General features: G+C 35.0%; 1 long non-coding RNA gene and 1 pseudogene across 2 annotated transcripts in view; one reads left to right on the forward strand and one right to left on the reverse strand.

The window, feature by feature from the left end:
- The window catches only part of LOC144374929 (uncharacterized), a 74,446-nt gene extending 65,205 nt beyond the window's left edge, over positions 1 to 9,241 (forward strand). Inside the window, exon 3 of the long non-coding RNA XR_013434165.1 lies at positions 9,209 to 9,241. This is a non-coding gene — a long non-coding RNA (uncharacterized LOC144374929). The remainder of the gene's footprint in view (positions 1 to 9,208) is intronic.
- LOC144374928 (transport and Golgi organization protein 1 homolog) overlaps positions 1 to 16,381 on the reverse strand; it is a 167,974-nt pseudogene that overhangs the window by 59,609 nt on the left and 91,984 nt on the right. The gene's annotated exons all lie outside the window — the stretch shown is intronic.

Below are 16,381 nucleotides of genomic sequence, written 5' to 3' on the forward strand. Positions count from 1 at the left end.
AACATATATGGGAAAGTAAGTTCTCTGTGATTAGTATGAAAGCTCAGTCTTACCCAAATCCACATGAAATTTGAAACGGTTTGGAATACATAAGAAGATCAGTGAATGACATCAAACCCAAATGATGAAATAGAGAATCTGAACATGATCTTTCTCTTATTTCTCACTGATCCCTTAGAACCACCAATAGAAATATAATATTAACTCTACATGTAAATTAAATTTTCTAGAAGTCATATTTTAAAAAATAAGACAGATGAGCTTCATTTAATAACACATTTTACATAATTCAATATATTCAAAATGTCATCCTTTTAACTTGTAATCAAAATAAAAATATAACTGTTATTTTACATTCTTCATAATAAGTCTTTGATATCTGACTTATGGCACATCTCAGTTCAAACTGGGCACATTTAAAGACAGTCGCAGCATAAGAAAGTAGGAATTGTAAATTAACACTAGGCCATATCATATACTTGCACTTATTTTAAAGAAAAGCCAAGTTTAATAGTATGTTTTAGGTTTTAAAATATTTTTGGCCAACCTCTCTTGGTACTTACGCAGAAGTGAGAAAAGATGATTGAAGGTATCTCAACATCCCTCCTTTTTTTTCACTCAGAGGTTAAGATTTCTGTTGCAATAGCTAGGGATTGCATTGTCATTTTAGATGAATCTCAAGTCTATAATCAAAAAGTGTAAGTCATCATTAGGTTCCTACATTTGTCATTCTTTTATTATTTTTCATTGTTATCTTAAATATATTTACTTCTTGACAAACATAAAGAAATAAAGAATTATATTTAAATGGATAATAAAAAAAATTTGACTGCATAAAATCCCTTTTCGTTTTAGGTAGACCTACTGGTACAAACAAGTCACCTGGGTGGTCTATTTTTCTTTGGTAACAGGGATTGAACTCAAGGGCTCTAGACCACTGAGTCACATCTCCAGCCCTATTTTTGTATTTTATTTAGAGATAAGGTCTCACTGAATTGTTTAGGGCCTTACTTTTGCTGAAGCTGGCTTTGAACTCATGATCCTCCTGCCTCAGCCTCCAGAGCCACTGGGATTACAGGCATGCAGCACTGCACCCGGCACCTGCTCTGTTCTCTTACTTAACTGCAACTGTGTTTTCCTTGGTAGATTACTTCTTTGCACCAGGGTTTCTTGATAGAACTCTATTGGTACTTTGGTTTGGACTGTTCCTACTAGCTGAAGGTTATATACTATCTATGGGCCTGGCCAAAAAATGTTAGTAGTTTCCTCAGTGATGGTGAAACAACAACAAAATGCCCCCAGGCATTTCTAAACTTCTCTTGATAAGACTAGTATTACTCTCCCAGTTTGAGAGTCACTTGCAGAGTTAGTTAAATTCTGATCAATTAACAAAGCACCTTTAGTTGTAAGTATCCTATATTTTGTAGTTTGCAAGTATTCTGTATTTTGTAATTTCTCTTATCAGCTAAAAAGAAAGGATTATAAAATCAACATTTAAGGCCGGGCTTCATGATGCACACTGTAATCCCAGTGGCTCTGGAGGCTGAGGCAGGAGGATATTGAGTTCAAAGTCACCCTCAGCAATTTAGCAAGGCCTTAAGTAATTTATGGATTTCCTACGTCAAAATAAAAAAAATATATAAAAAAAGGGCTGGTGATGTGGATCAGTGGTTAAGCACCTAGATTCAATCCCCTGTGCCCATCCTCCACAAATCAACATTTTAAAAACCAGAATCACTAAAACATCAAAGAAACTCAAGGTCCTTGTAAACACAACTGACTTTGCTTCAAAGGATTTTTGCTTTTTGTTTTCCACTTCAAGTTAACACTACCTTTAAAAAATAAAATCACATTTTTTAATTTATTTTTTCTGACCTCTAAGAGGGATCTTACATTTTTCTACTTCCCTTTCCAAGACTATTCCCTCTTTTGCACTGTGTAATCTTGAATTTAAATCTGAATTAGTTGCATTGATTTTCCCTTGTGTTAATAGTCAAATTATGATACAATTTGAATTATTGAAATGCATATGGAGGGGTTTCTTTTCTTATTTTTAATGAAAACTCATATCTTTAAAATTAGCACCTAGGGGACTATAGGTGGAGACTTAATATGTAGAGTCATCAGCATGATAATTGTAATTAAATAAACACAAATCAGTTCATGATAACTGATTTCATTACTATTATAATCAGCTTTCTCCTCTATAAAACAGCACAATTAGTCCTAAATTGACATTCACTAATTGTATATTAGAGTTTCAAGGAAAACAATGAAGAGTTAGTGACTATCATAATGATTGAGATGTGTTTTGACATCAGTAATTATTATTATTTTTAAGATGGGGGTCTTGCTATTTTGCCTGATCTCCAACTCCTGGACTCAAGCAATCCTCCTGGCTTGGCCTTCTGAGTAGTTAGGACTACAAGTCACCATACCAGCCCAGTAATTATTGTTTAGTAGATCTCTTTTTGGACACTAAAATCACTACTAATATGATTGTATATGTTTGAAATTGGTTTTATGAGCAACATACAGATTTGATGCAACTCCCATCAAAATACTCACGAATTGGTGTGAATATACTTTGTATACAAAGAGAAATATAAAAAATTGTGCTCTATATATGTAATATAAATTGTAATGCATTCTGTTGTCATATATAAATTTAAAATAATAATAATAATAATAAATGTCATTTTTCCAGACCTAGAAAAAACAGTCCTGAAATCCATTTGGAAGAATAAAATATTCAGAATAGCCAAAACAATTCTAATTCAATAAGCAAGCTGGAGGCATCATCACAATACCTGACTTCAAATTATACTACAAAGCTATTGAAATAACCACTGCATGGCTCTGTCATAAAACCAGATACATAGACCAATGGGAAAGAAGAGAAGACACAGAAAAAAATCCAACACAGTTAACAGTCATCTGATTCTTGACAAAGATGCCAAAAATATATTGGGAGAAAAGACAGGCTTTAAACAAATGGTGCCAGGAAAATTGGTTATCTATATGTAGACAAATAAGACTAGACCCTGTACAAACTTGAAAGAGATCAAAAGCCCAGGAATTAGACCAGAAACTATGCAAATCCTTGGAAGAAAATATAGGTTTGAGACTCCAGCATATAGGTACAGGCAATGACTTTCTTATTAGAACTCCTAAAGCTCAGAAAATAATGACAAAAGTTAATAAACAGAATGGCATCAAATTAAAAAGCTTCTGCACAGCAAAGGAAACAATTAGTAACATGAAGAAAGAACCTACGGAATGGGAGAAAATATATTTGCTAACTACTCTTTTTTTAAAAAAAAGAGAGAGAGACAATTTTTTAATATTTATTTTTTAGTTTTCGGTGGACACAACATCTTTGTTTGTATGTGGTGCTGAGGGTTGAACCTGCACTGCATGCATGCCAGGCGAGCGTGCTACCACTTGAGCCACATGCCCAGCCCTGCTAACTACTCTTTGACACAGGATTAATATCCAGACTATATAAGAAACTTTAAAAAAATTAATACCAAAACCTCAAATAACCTAGCTTAATTGGGCAAATGAATTAAACAGATTCTTCTCAAAAGAAGAAATAAGAATGGACAACAAATCTATGAAAATGTTCAACATCATTAGCAATTAGGGAAATGCAAATCAAAACTACAGTGAGCTTTCATCTCACTCTACTCAGAATAGCAGCCACCAAGAATATGAATAATATGGGGCTGGGGTTGTGGCTCAACAGCAGATTGCTGGGGCTGGGGATGTGGCTCAGGTGGTAGCGCGCCCGTCTGGCATGCGGGCGGCCCAGGTTCGACGATCCTCAGCACCACATACAAACAAAGATGTTGTGTCTGCCGAAAACTAAGAAATAAAAAAAAATGTTAAAATTCTCTCTCTCTCTCTCTCTCTCTCTCTCTCTCTCTCTCTCTCTCTCTCTCTCTCCCCCCCCCCCGCCCTTTAAAAAAAAAAAAAACAGCGGATTGCTTGTCTAGCACGTTGGAGGCCCTGGGTTTGATCCTCAGCACCACATTAAAAATAAATACATAAAAATAAAGGTATTGTGTCCAACTACTTAAAAAAAAAGAATATGAACAATAATAAATGCTAGAGAAAATGTGGAGAAGAAGGGACACTTTTTTCTCTGTTGATAGGATTGTAAATGAATATAACCACTATTGAAATCAGTATGGAGGTTCCTCAAAAGACTAGGCAGGAAACCACCATATAACCCAGCTATACAACTAATCAATGTTTATCCTAAAGAATTAAAGTCATAATACTAGAGTAGTACATGCATACCCATGTTTATAGCAGCACAATTCACAGTTGCCAAACTAGGTGCTTATCAAGGATGAATAAATAAAGAAAATGTGGCATATACACACAATGGAGCTTTATTCAGCCATAAAGATGAATTATGTCATTTGCTGGAAAACGGATGAAACTTGAGAACATTCTGTTACACAAAATAAGCTAAGCTCATAAGATCAAGGGAGCATATGTTTTCTCTCGGATGTGGAAGCAAGAGAGGAAAAAGGAAAAGAAAGTGAAAATCAAAAGGAGATCAGTAGAGTGTAGGAAAGGGACCAGGAGATGGAGGAGTGAAGGGAAAATACTAGGGAATGATATAGGCCAAACTGGAGTGTTATATTGTGCATGTGGAAATATGTAACAACAAATACTGCCATGATTTACAACTATAATGTATCAACAAAAAAATGGAGAAAATAAAAGAAAGCAAACAAAAGAACAGAATTGCTTTCATGTATGCATGTATGTATGTATGTATACAGCCTAACATCTATTGTGAGCATAAACATTAATACTCTGGAACAGTGATGATCCTGACACTGTTTTTTTTTTAATTGTTCTCTTTATTCCTTTTTTTCCCTCCCTCCCTCCCTTCTTTCCTTCCTTCTTTCATTCTTTCCCCTCTCTCTCTCTCTCCCTCCCTCTCTCTCCTCTCTCTTCTCTCCCCTCCCTCCCCCCCTCTCTCTTATTTCCCAGGCTGGCCTAAACTCCTAGGCTCAAGTAATCTTCCTGCCTCAGCTTTCTGAGTAGTTGTGACTGTTGGAGCACACCACGATGTCCAACAATAACACTTACTTTTGTAAACAAAGTTTTATTAGAACACAGAAACTTATTTACCCACAGTCTAGGCTGTTTTGTGCTACACTGGCACTTGAGTGGCAATGAAGACTTGCCTACAAAGTCTAATATATTTATTATCAGTCTCTTTTCAAGAAAAGTTTGTTGATCCCTGATTAGATTATAGATTAAAGTCAGCAGAATAAATACATAAACATTTCTTTTCTTACGACTAAAATTGGCTGTATGAAATGAGATAAATGATCTATTAAATGCCAAGATAAAAGTCTCTTCCCTATAGAAAGTGTGTATTCAGGACTAGAAATCTTGGCACTGTGTCATGTCAAATGTAGGAAAAAACCTGGCAGTTCATTTTGATGAGACTTAAGAAATTACTTTTCCAGGGCATTTTGAGGTTTATCTAAACTTTGTAGATAATACAGGGAAGAACATTTTAATCTGCAAATAGATTATGTTCATTATTAGTTTGTAATCATTTCACAACTATCATATAATATTAAAGCATCATAAGAGACTGCCTATCATAATAGAAACTTTTATGACTCTAGCCATTAACATGTATTTTTCTAGTTATTGTAGACTCATACTTTTAAGCTAGTGCTATTGGTAAAATATATGATTATATAAGTCTGATTGCCTTACTAATTTTGACCAGTTTATTTTTCAGATATCCATTTTGGGGTTTACTCTTTCAATTAATTTTTCGTTCCATGGACAATGAAATTGTTGTTGAGTATATAAGATGTTGCAGTTACTATGTAAGTTGACCTAAGTGTCTACCACTATTGATTGGCAAAGATATAAGTTAGTATTTTTACTTGAAACTGTTATAGATCTAATGTACTTGATTTGTTTTCCTGACACAAAAGAGTATAAAACTAGAAAAACTAAACATTTTCAGGTATTAATTTCAGACATGACTGTAGGCCTGCTGCACAAAACACAATTAGGGAGATGAAGCTCAAGTAAGATGGTTGTCATACTGAGTTAAGGAGAAAATTATCAAAGTGCAAGATTATCATAGTGGTTGGAATTTTGTGGACAAGAATGTCTGAGCTATTTATGGTGGGTGCAATGTAATTATGTGTGTGTTAGAGAGAGAATACTAAAAGCCTGGAGGAAATTCATTTTTTATATGAATGTACCAGATGAGACTCTTTAAGGCTTAGCAGAGTTTGACTACTATAAAGGAGACTGAAGATGATGCTAAATGGCAATGTTGGAAGAAATGGTTTCCAGCAGAGTCAGGTTGCAGCAGCTTCATTAATATATCAGGTACTTAAATAAGAGTTCAGGAATAAACCTTAGCAAAAAGAACCACACACAAAAGAGTAAAGGAAAAATGGTAGACCTAAATTTGAAATCAAAATTGATTCATGCTGAAAATGTATGTGGCAGCCAGAAAGAAAAAAGGAAAAGAAAGGTGTGTGTGTGTGAAAGGAATCTGACGACAATCAAAGGGAGATCAGTAGAATAGAGGAAAGGGATCAGGGGAGAGAGGAAAGCAGGCAAAAGAGAAATACTCGAGAATGATATTGGCTAAGTTTTATCACTATATTGTACATATGTATGAAAACATAACAACAAATCCCACCATTATGTACAAGTATAATGCACCATGAAATATGGAAATAAAGAAAAATACCAAACCTAGTAAGGTGAGGTGGAATATGCTTATAATCCCAGTGACTCAGGTAGATGAAGCAAGAGGATCACGAGCTCAAAGCCAGCCTTAGTAAATCGAGGTGCTAAAGCAGCTCAGCAAGACCTTGTCTCTCAATAAAATACAAAACAGTTCTGGGGATGTGGCTCAGTAATTGAGTACCCTGAGTTCAATTTCTGGTACCAAATAATAATAATAATAATAATAATAATAATAATAATAATAATAATAATACCAAATCTAATATGATCAAAACAATTCACCAGTAATTAGCCTGCATGAGACATAAAACAGAATATCCTTTATAGGAAGACAATATAATCCAGACTTCCTATGATGTATCATCTATAAATGACCAGAATATAATTTAAATTTTTTTTTTTTTTGGTACCAGGGATTGAACCCAGGGGTGCTTAACCATTGAGCCACAACCTCAGCCTTTTTTTTGCATTTTATTTAGATATAGGCTCTCATTGAGTTGCTAAGTGCATCCCTTAGTTGCTGAGGCTAGCTTTGAACTCTTTTTTTTTTTTTAACAATTTCAATTTTTTAATAATGGAAACATTTTGCTATTCCAGAAAAAATTTCAGGGGAGAAAAATCTTCCCTATAAAAATAAACTCATCAAAATTATAAATATTATAACTTTTTTACTTCTGCAATTTAAAATGCTCCCCTGCAATATCACCCCTTCATATAACACCTTTCCTGTACCATAACATTTTGAAGAGAAAACAGTATTACAGCAAAGCTCAGTTTTAATTTAACGTAACATTTGTAAAATGACTTTTTAAAATCTTTGGCCTTCAGAGCCCTTATTCTTATTTTACAACATTAAAAATGCTGCTGTAGTAACCAGTGTTTGGGAGAGAATATCACTCTTCTAGAACCATGAACAGACAGAATTTTAATACAGTAACTTACAAATTGTAACTTGTAGTGCACATGACAGGGAGGTTTGGATAAACACAGAGGAGAATATGCCTATTTCAGACAATCTACTTCAAGTAAAAAAAAAAAAAAAAGAATTCACAGATACCCATCAGCTACTACTTCAGGTTCTAACAGTGTCATGAATCTGAGAAACAAATGCTTCACAAACTATAAATTTACTGGGACGAGTAATTAAAAGACCAGGTGGTTGATAACAGTATATTCAAACCCAATCCACAGTCTGAATAGGAAAACCAGTATTAAAATCATGAAGGCATTCCCTGAACAACAAAGGCCAAATGTTGGGTGACAATGTCACTGAAACCTCATTGACACACTAAAAAGAAGTTACATGCAAAATTAAACAATGTGTGCCATGCATAATTTATTAGCTTTGAACTCTTGATCCTCCTGCCTTAGCCTCCTGAGTCGATGGGATTATAGGCATGTAGAATATCATTAAATTTTGCCAGAATGCAAAGAAGATAGAAAAATGAGAACCACAAGAGAAAATGTCACATATAAAAAAAAGTTCCGTGAACTGACAGGATTAGCAGAAAAAAAAAATTTAAAAAGTTTTTATAACTAATTTCAAGGAATTAAAGAAAAGCTTAATCATAATGAATAAGTAGATATGGGTGTCAACATATAAATGAAAAAATTTTTTTAAAAGAAATAAAAAGTATAGTATTCGAAATGAAAAATTCATGAAACAAATATATCATCAGATTATATAGTGCAAAAACAGCAAAAAGTTAACTTGGAGATAGACCAATAAAAATTATCTGGTCTAAAAATCAGAAAGAAAAAAAATAGAGACTTGGTTACTATCATTACAAAGTGACCTAACATACATATAATTAGATTTCTAGAAGAATAAAGGCATAAGTTGTACAGAAAAAATATTTAAGACAATGATGGCTAAAATTATCTCAAATTAACAAAAAAGATGTTAACAGATTTAGGAAACTCAGTGAATACTAAAGTTAGTTACAAAGCAAATCACATCTAGATGCATCAGAGTCAACTGTAAATAATCAATTAGGAGGAAAAAGGTCTTGAAGGCAATTAGAAAAAAGTGGTGTGTTACGCATAGGTAAAAATGACTAAAATGATAGCTGACTTCTTATCAGAAATGAGAGATTTAAGTTAATGGAAAGGTTTAAGGTGCTAGAAGACAAAAACTGCTAATCCAGGATAAGTACTCTTCAAAACTGAAAGCAGAATAGACATTTTCAAATAAATAAAAAGTAAGAAAATTCAATACCAATAGATCTCTACTATTAACAATGCTAAAAGAACCTCTTCAGGATAAAAGGAGATGATCCATCAGGTAGAAACAGATGCACTGTGTGTTTTAGTTTACTGTGTAATAAACTTAATGGTTTAAAATAAAAATTCTTTGTTATTTCTCCTTATTCTATGATTTGGCTTTACATAACCTGATGGGTCCTTTGCTCTAGGTATTTATTAGTGCTTATGTGGTTTCCTTTAGCAGGGATTGTTTAACCAAAGGTAGAACTGACAAAATAGCTTTCTTTACATGTCTGCTAGCTCAACTGGTTGGGTCAGCTTATCTCCTCAAATGCTTTTAGTCATTCAGTCATTCTAAAATTTTTTATTTGTTGATTAGATTTCTAGAGGATAAAAGTAGAAGGTATATACCTTCCCAAGGTGTTAGGTCTAGGATTGGCATGGCATCACTTTCACCAAAAATATATTTTGTTCATTAAAACAAGACAAAAGACCAGCCCAGACTCAGCAGGTGGGAAATAGATATTACTTCATAATGAGAGAAGCAACATGATACAGGAATGTGGAGAATTTGGGGTAGATATTTTTAAAGACAATGCACCATAAACAGAAATGAAAAGTACTAGAAGTACTAAAATGTAGGTAAATATAAAAGGCAATATGTATACATATTTATTCTTTTAATTTCTTGGAAACATGACTAAGGTAAAAAACATAGAGTATACAGCTGTAATATGTATGACGACAAAGCACAAAGGACTTGGGGAGATGTGAGAAAGTATCACAATTTAAATTATGAAAACTGTGATAAATTAAAGAATGCATTTCATAATTCCTGGAAACATTGCTAAAACAATAATGTAAAGCAATAAAGCTAAATGCTAATGGATAAATTAAATAAAATTTAATTTTTATTTAATGTAATTTTATTTAATTACATTAAATAAAAATATGAATAGAACGAAAACAAGAAATAGATAAAAATACATCATGAAAAGTAAGCCAAGAAGAATGCAGAGGCTATACTAACATCAGATGAATTTAATTCAAGATAAAGAGTTTTATAAGAGATAAGAAAGACATTTCATAATACCATAATGTGTTTTTAAGAACACAGAAACATGACACCATACAACCAAACATTTATATGCCCCAAATATATGAAAGCTGACAAAACTGAAGAGACAAATCTATACTTTGAATTTTTAACACCCTTTTAACAACTGATAGTAACACTATAAAAAAAATCACTAATGATACACAAGAGTCTGAACAAAACTATCAACCACCTTAACCTTATTGACATTGACTGACAATGCCCAACAACTCCAGAATATATATTCTTTTCTAGTCCTCATGGAAACTTGCAAGATAGGTTATATTCTTGGCAAAAAATTTTAAATATTGAATTTCAGTTTGTTTGCTGATCACAGTAGAAATAAATGGGGTATTCTTTAATAAAACTGGTCATTAAATAAAAGCCCTACAAATCATCAATAAACAGTGTTTTAGTTATCTATTGTTATATTTTTAAAAATTCCAAAATTTAGTGGCTTTAAAAAATAACCATTTGCCAGGAGTGGTGGTGCACACCTGTAATTCCAGTGGCTCAGGAGGCTGAGGTAGGAGGATCGAGAGTTCAAAGCCAGCCTCAGTAATGGCGAGGCACTAAGCAACTCAGTGACACCCTGTCTCTAAATAAAATACAAAATAGGGCCAGGGATGTGGCTCAGTGGTCGAGAGCCTCTGAGTTCAATCCCCACTACCAAACAAACAACCATTTTATTTCTCATAATTTTGTAAGTCAAGACTTTAACCAAGGTTCTGCTCCAGTGTCACCTAGGCTCACCCATACAGCACATGCCTGATTTAGACTACAAGGTCTGAGATGTCTTTGTATGTCCGGAACTAAGGTGCTGACTGTTGGCTTTATGTAGTCTCCCTTTCCATGTGGTCTTTCATATGTCAGGGGCTTTCTTCAAAAGGACTCTCCCTCCAGCAAGATAGCCTGGGCTTCTTTACAGTGTGGCACAGGGTACCACAGAGAAGAAAAAATGAGTTTGTGCCTTTAAAGGATACAGTCAGTCCTTCCTCAAGTCTCAATCTTGGGTAGGATCTTGGTCCATGCATTTTGGGGGAATTTATAGTTGGATGACATTTTAATCTACATTACTATGTGAAATGTCTTTGTTTTCATGATTTCATTTTTGCTACATTGTTTCTTTTCCATACAATTAACTACAATATAGGATAATCTATTGATGATAATGTCTCTTCAATTGGTTGTGTGAAGCTTGCTCTATAATAATTTATATAGAAAAAACTTATGGGAATAATATTCTCTAAATGACAATTTCCTGATTTAAAAACATATAATTTGTAGCCAGTACAATAGTGCATGCCTATAATCCTAGCTACTCAGGAGGTTGACAAGTAGGAGAATGGTAAGTTTGAGGAGAGCCTGGGCAACTTGGTGAGACTCTGTCTCAAGAAAAATAAAAACAAAACAAACATTAATGACTGCAGATGTAGCTCAGTGGTAGAGCACTCCTCAGTTCAATCCTCAGTGCTGGGGGTTAAAAAAGGTCATTCATCACCATACTAAGACACTCCGTAGAGAAAAGTAATTGCAAGAACATTGTTCTCCTTCCTTGGGATATGTTTTTTTTTTTTCCTAGATTGGAATCTAGAAAGCCTTTTGTGTGCTTTGTGCTCTCATTATGGTTATGTGGCTTTTTAAATCTTGTTCATGCCATTGGATGTAATATCAGATTTTGGGTTTTTTTTTTTGGTGGTGCTGGGGATTGAACCCAGAGCCTTGTGCGTGTGAGGCAAGTACTCTTCCAACTAAGCTATATCCCCAGCCCCAGTGGATTTTTTTTTTTTTTGAGGGGAATCTCTTCTCAACACATTTTGTGCCAGATTGTACTTGAGAAAGGGAAGTGATATGTACAGCATGGAACAATATTTGTTTCTGATTTTCCCACTTTTTAAAATCTTTTTAAAAAAATTATTTTTAATTCTAATTTGTTATATATGACAGCAGAATGCACTATAATTCATATTACACATATGGTACACAATTTTTCATATCTCTGGTTGTATACAGAGTCACATCAGTTGTGTCTTTTTTGAAGAGAGAGAGGGGGGGGGAGAGGGACAGGGAGAGGAAGGGAGGGAGGGAGGGAGGGAGGGAGGGAGGGAGGGGAGAGAGAGATTTTTAAATATTTATTTTTTAGTTCTCGGCGGACACAACATCTTTTTTTGTATGTGGTGTTGAGCATCGAACCCGGGCTGCATGCATGCCAGACAAGCGCGCTACTGCTTGAGCCACATCCCCAGCCCCTAGTTGTGTCTTTATATGTGTACTTAGGGTAATGATGGTAATCTCATTCCACTGTCTTTTCTATCTACTATTTAGATGTATTTGAGAACTTTAAGAAAAATCAGAAATACTCTTTCCTATTTTCATGAAATCATGAATTTTTAGCCATATAAAATCTGTCCTGATGGGTTTTGGTTATATTTTTATACCTCATGAAAAGAGAAGAAATGTTTGCCAGGACAAGCCTCTAAACTGGAAGCTAATAGCCATGTTATCTTGTGTGCTTTCTTCCTCCACATCATCACTTAGGTTTGAGTAAGGCCAAGAACTAATGACACAAAGAACAGAAGGAACTTTTCTTGTGATTACTGTATATTGTTTAAAGACAGCAAAGAATCAACTATTTGTAGCATTTTGAAAAATCCACATATAAATTTTTACTAGACTTTAAAATTTCTTCTTTGATACTCTGGTTCTACTCAAATGGTCCACTCTCAGAGGGGAAATTCAGAGAATCCTGGGAGAGTCATTATTTGTGAAGTCATAGTTATGAACAAAATCCTTTCTTGCAAAGACTTTCAAGCTGCCTCCCTTTAGCTTTCACTCATTAGTGCTGGTTGATACCTGATGCTATTTAAAAAAAAATCTGATCCTTATCTCACACATCCCTCTCACAAATATTGTAGAAGTACATTGTGATCCCACGAATCTTTGTCCATGGCCATCTTTCCCAGAATTCCCCAACTGTCTCTCATTTCACAGGGTTTAATCAACCTCCTTCCATCCTATTTCATATAAAGTAATCAACAGTCCTTATAAAAGCTGACAGCACTTGGGTCCCCAGAACAATCCTTGTTGAGAAGGAAAAAGAGAAATTCATGACCAAATAGTAGAGAAGGCAGCCGAGTCACTTAAAAGCTAAAATTGTAATAAAAGAGAAAAGAATGATCAAGGAACCAATTAAAAGACTATTCATGTATTTTTCTCCTAAGAACCATCAGCCATGCTTCTGTTTGCACAGGACGTTGGAAAGCGAAGCAAAATCCAAAGGACCACCAGGAAAAGTAACATCTTACTCCCCTAGTCCAGCTGCTGACCCCTCTCCACAATCTCTATTTGCAATGGAAATCTTACACCTTCTGGATGAGACAGAATGATGTAAATCGCTGGCCAAACAAATGAAAAGGCAGCAGCCTATTGTTAGTTCCTGGTTCACTTCCATTAACCAGTACCGGCTCAAGGGGCAGGCAACTCCATTTCCACCTTCAAAGGAGGAGTTGGGCGGGGCTAGGTTTTGCACATGCTCCCAAGGCAGGTTTCTGGGCATGCTCACCTTACCATATAACTGTGCTGTTTAAAAAACTTGGCATTAAAGATAAAGCAACCTTACTTTATACTTAATTGTGAATGGGCTGCTCTAACTACTCCTCTTTCATATTCATTTGTTATTTTTAACCATGCTTTATGTCTTCACTCTGTTTCGAAGAGGCAGCTGGAGCCCACAGGTCTAGACCCTCATCTGGGTCCTGCCAGAGGAACCATCTACCACAAAGAGAATCAAGACAGTCATCGAAGACAACATTCCAAATTTTTATCCAAGTAGAGAATCCAACAGTTAAACTGTCTGCAAAAATGTAATTTTTTTTTTGTAGGTAGACTGAGATATATAATTATCTTTCTGAAAACACTGCAATTTTATTTTGTTCTAGTAAGTAAAGTCAATCTAGATGAGTACAGAAAAGGGTGGAAATTTGGTACTAAGGTAATCAAATACAACTTAAAAATATGACCACACACATCTATTTTTTCTCTCACCCAAAACAGCTAAAGGACAATACACAGATTTCTAAAAAGATATATGAGGCAATGGTAGATGAAACAGTGCACGAATTCTTTGGAAGATAAAAAGTGGATAAGAAGAGGACAACAGATTCAAAAGAGCTGTGGAACCAAAACATTGGTATCTAGCTGGGGCTGACTGCAGGAACTGAAACCCTTTCAGTTCTCCAAAAACTCAGATGCACAAGCACAGGCACCACAGTATGGAGGAACTGAGAGGATCCGCACACCAAACACCAAGAGCATCATGTGCCCTCAGCTCCCTGTCTTTCCAATTTAAACCACCAATTTCACTGTAATGGTATAGGACTCGTCTTAGGATACAATGAGTTGTCCAGTGAAATCTTCAAATCTGACTCCCTCAGTGCAAAAGCTGGCTTGCCAACCAGTGCTGTTGGCATGAGGCCCAAAGGCCACCCACCTGTTCACAACAGAGCTGCCTGTCAGCTTTGGGGAATTTCACCAGCACGATGATCAGAGGACACCAGATGTTTCAGATAAACTGCTAACAAGAACGAGAGACTCCAAAACAAAACTTTTAAAAAGAGGAGGAAGAAGGAAAAGCAAATAGAGGAAAAAGAGATAATACAGTGGGCAGGGTAACACTTTCTGAAAAGATATAATAAATATCCTCCCTGAGATATATTTTAAAAAGCTATAATAAATGTCCTCGGGGAGGATATTATATCCTTGAAATGGGAATAGGATACGATTAAAACAACAAGCTGAGAACAAGAAAAAGTTCTTGAAGAATATAAATTCCTTTTAAGAAGGGAATGTGTAGATCTTTCCATCTTCTAAGATCTTCTTTGATTTCTCTCTTTAGGGTTCTGTAGTTTTCATTGTATAGATCTTTGACTTCTTTCATTGATTCTCAAGTATCATTTTTTTTTGAGGTTATTGTGAATGGAGTAGTTTTCCTCATTTCCTTCTCAGAGGCTTTGTCACTGATATACAGAAATACCTTTGATTTATGGGTATTGATTTATATCCTGCTCCTTTGCTGAATTCATTTACTATTTCTGGAAAGATCGACCTTGTTCTTGGATAGGCAGAATTAATATTATCAAAATGACCATACCACCAAAAGCGCTATATAGATTTAATGCAATTCCAATCAAAATCTCAATGGCATTCCTCATAGAAATAGAAAAAGCAATCATGAAATTCATCTGGAAAAATAAGAGATCCAGAATAGCTAAAGCAATCCTTAGCAAGAAGAGTGAAGCAGGGGGCATCACTATATCAGACCTTAAACTATACTACAGAGCAACAGTAACAAAAACAGCATGGTATTGACACCAAAACAGACTAATAGACCAATGGTACACAACAGAGGATACAGAGACTAACCCACAAAACTACAATTATCTTATATTAGACAAAGGTACCAAAAACATGCACTAGAGAAAAGATAGCATCTTCAACAAATGGTGCTGGGAGAACTGGAAATCCATATGCAACAAAATGAAATTAAACCCCTATCTCTCACCATGCACAAAACTCAACTCAAAATGGATCAAGGACCTGGGAATAAAACCAGAGACTCTGCGTTTAATAGAAGAAAAAGTAGACCCTAATCTCCATCATGTGAGATTAGGCTCCAACTTCCTTAATAAGACTCTTTTGGTGCCAGAATTAAAATCAAGAATCAATAAATGGGATGGACTCAAACTAAAAAGTTTCTTTCTTCTCAGCAAAAGAAACAATCTGTGAGGTGAATAGAAAGCCTACATCTTGGGAGCAAATCTTTACCCCTCACACATCAGATATAGCACTAATCTCTAGGGTATATAAAAAACCTCAAAAGCTAAACACCAAAAAAAAAAAAATAACCCAGTCAATAAATGGGCCAAGGACCTGAACAGACACTTCTCAGAAGATAATATACAATCAGTCAACAAATACATCAAAAAATGTTCATCATTACTAGCTATTAGAGAAATGCAAATCAAAACCACTCTAAGATTTCATCTCACTCATCAGAATGGCAGCTATTATGGATACAAACCACAATAAGTGTTGGCTAGAATGTGGGAGAAAAAGGCACTCATACAAAGCTAATAGGACTGGAAATTGGTGCAGCCAATATGGAAAGCAGTATGGAGATTACTTGGAAAATTGAGAATGGAACCACCGTCTGACCCAGCTGTCCATCTCCTCAATCTATATCCAAAGGACTTAAAAACAGTATACTACAGGACACAGATGCATCAATGTTTACAGCAGCACAATTCACAATAGCTAAACTGT

The sequence above is a fragment of the Ictidomys tridecemlineatus genome, unplaced genomic scaffold (assembly GCF_052094955.1).
Source record: "Ictidomys tridecemlineatus isolate mIctTri1 unplaced genomic scaffold, mIctTri1.hap1 Scaffold_96, whole genome shotgun sequence".
NCBI lineage: Eukaryota > Metazoa > Chordata > Mammalia > Rodentia > Sciuridae > Ictidomys > Ictidomys tridecemlineatus.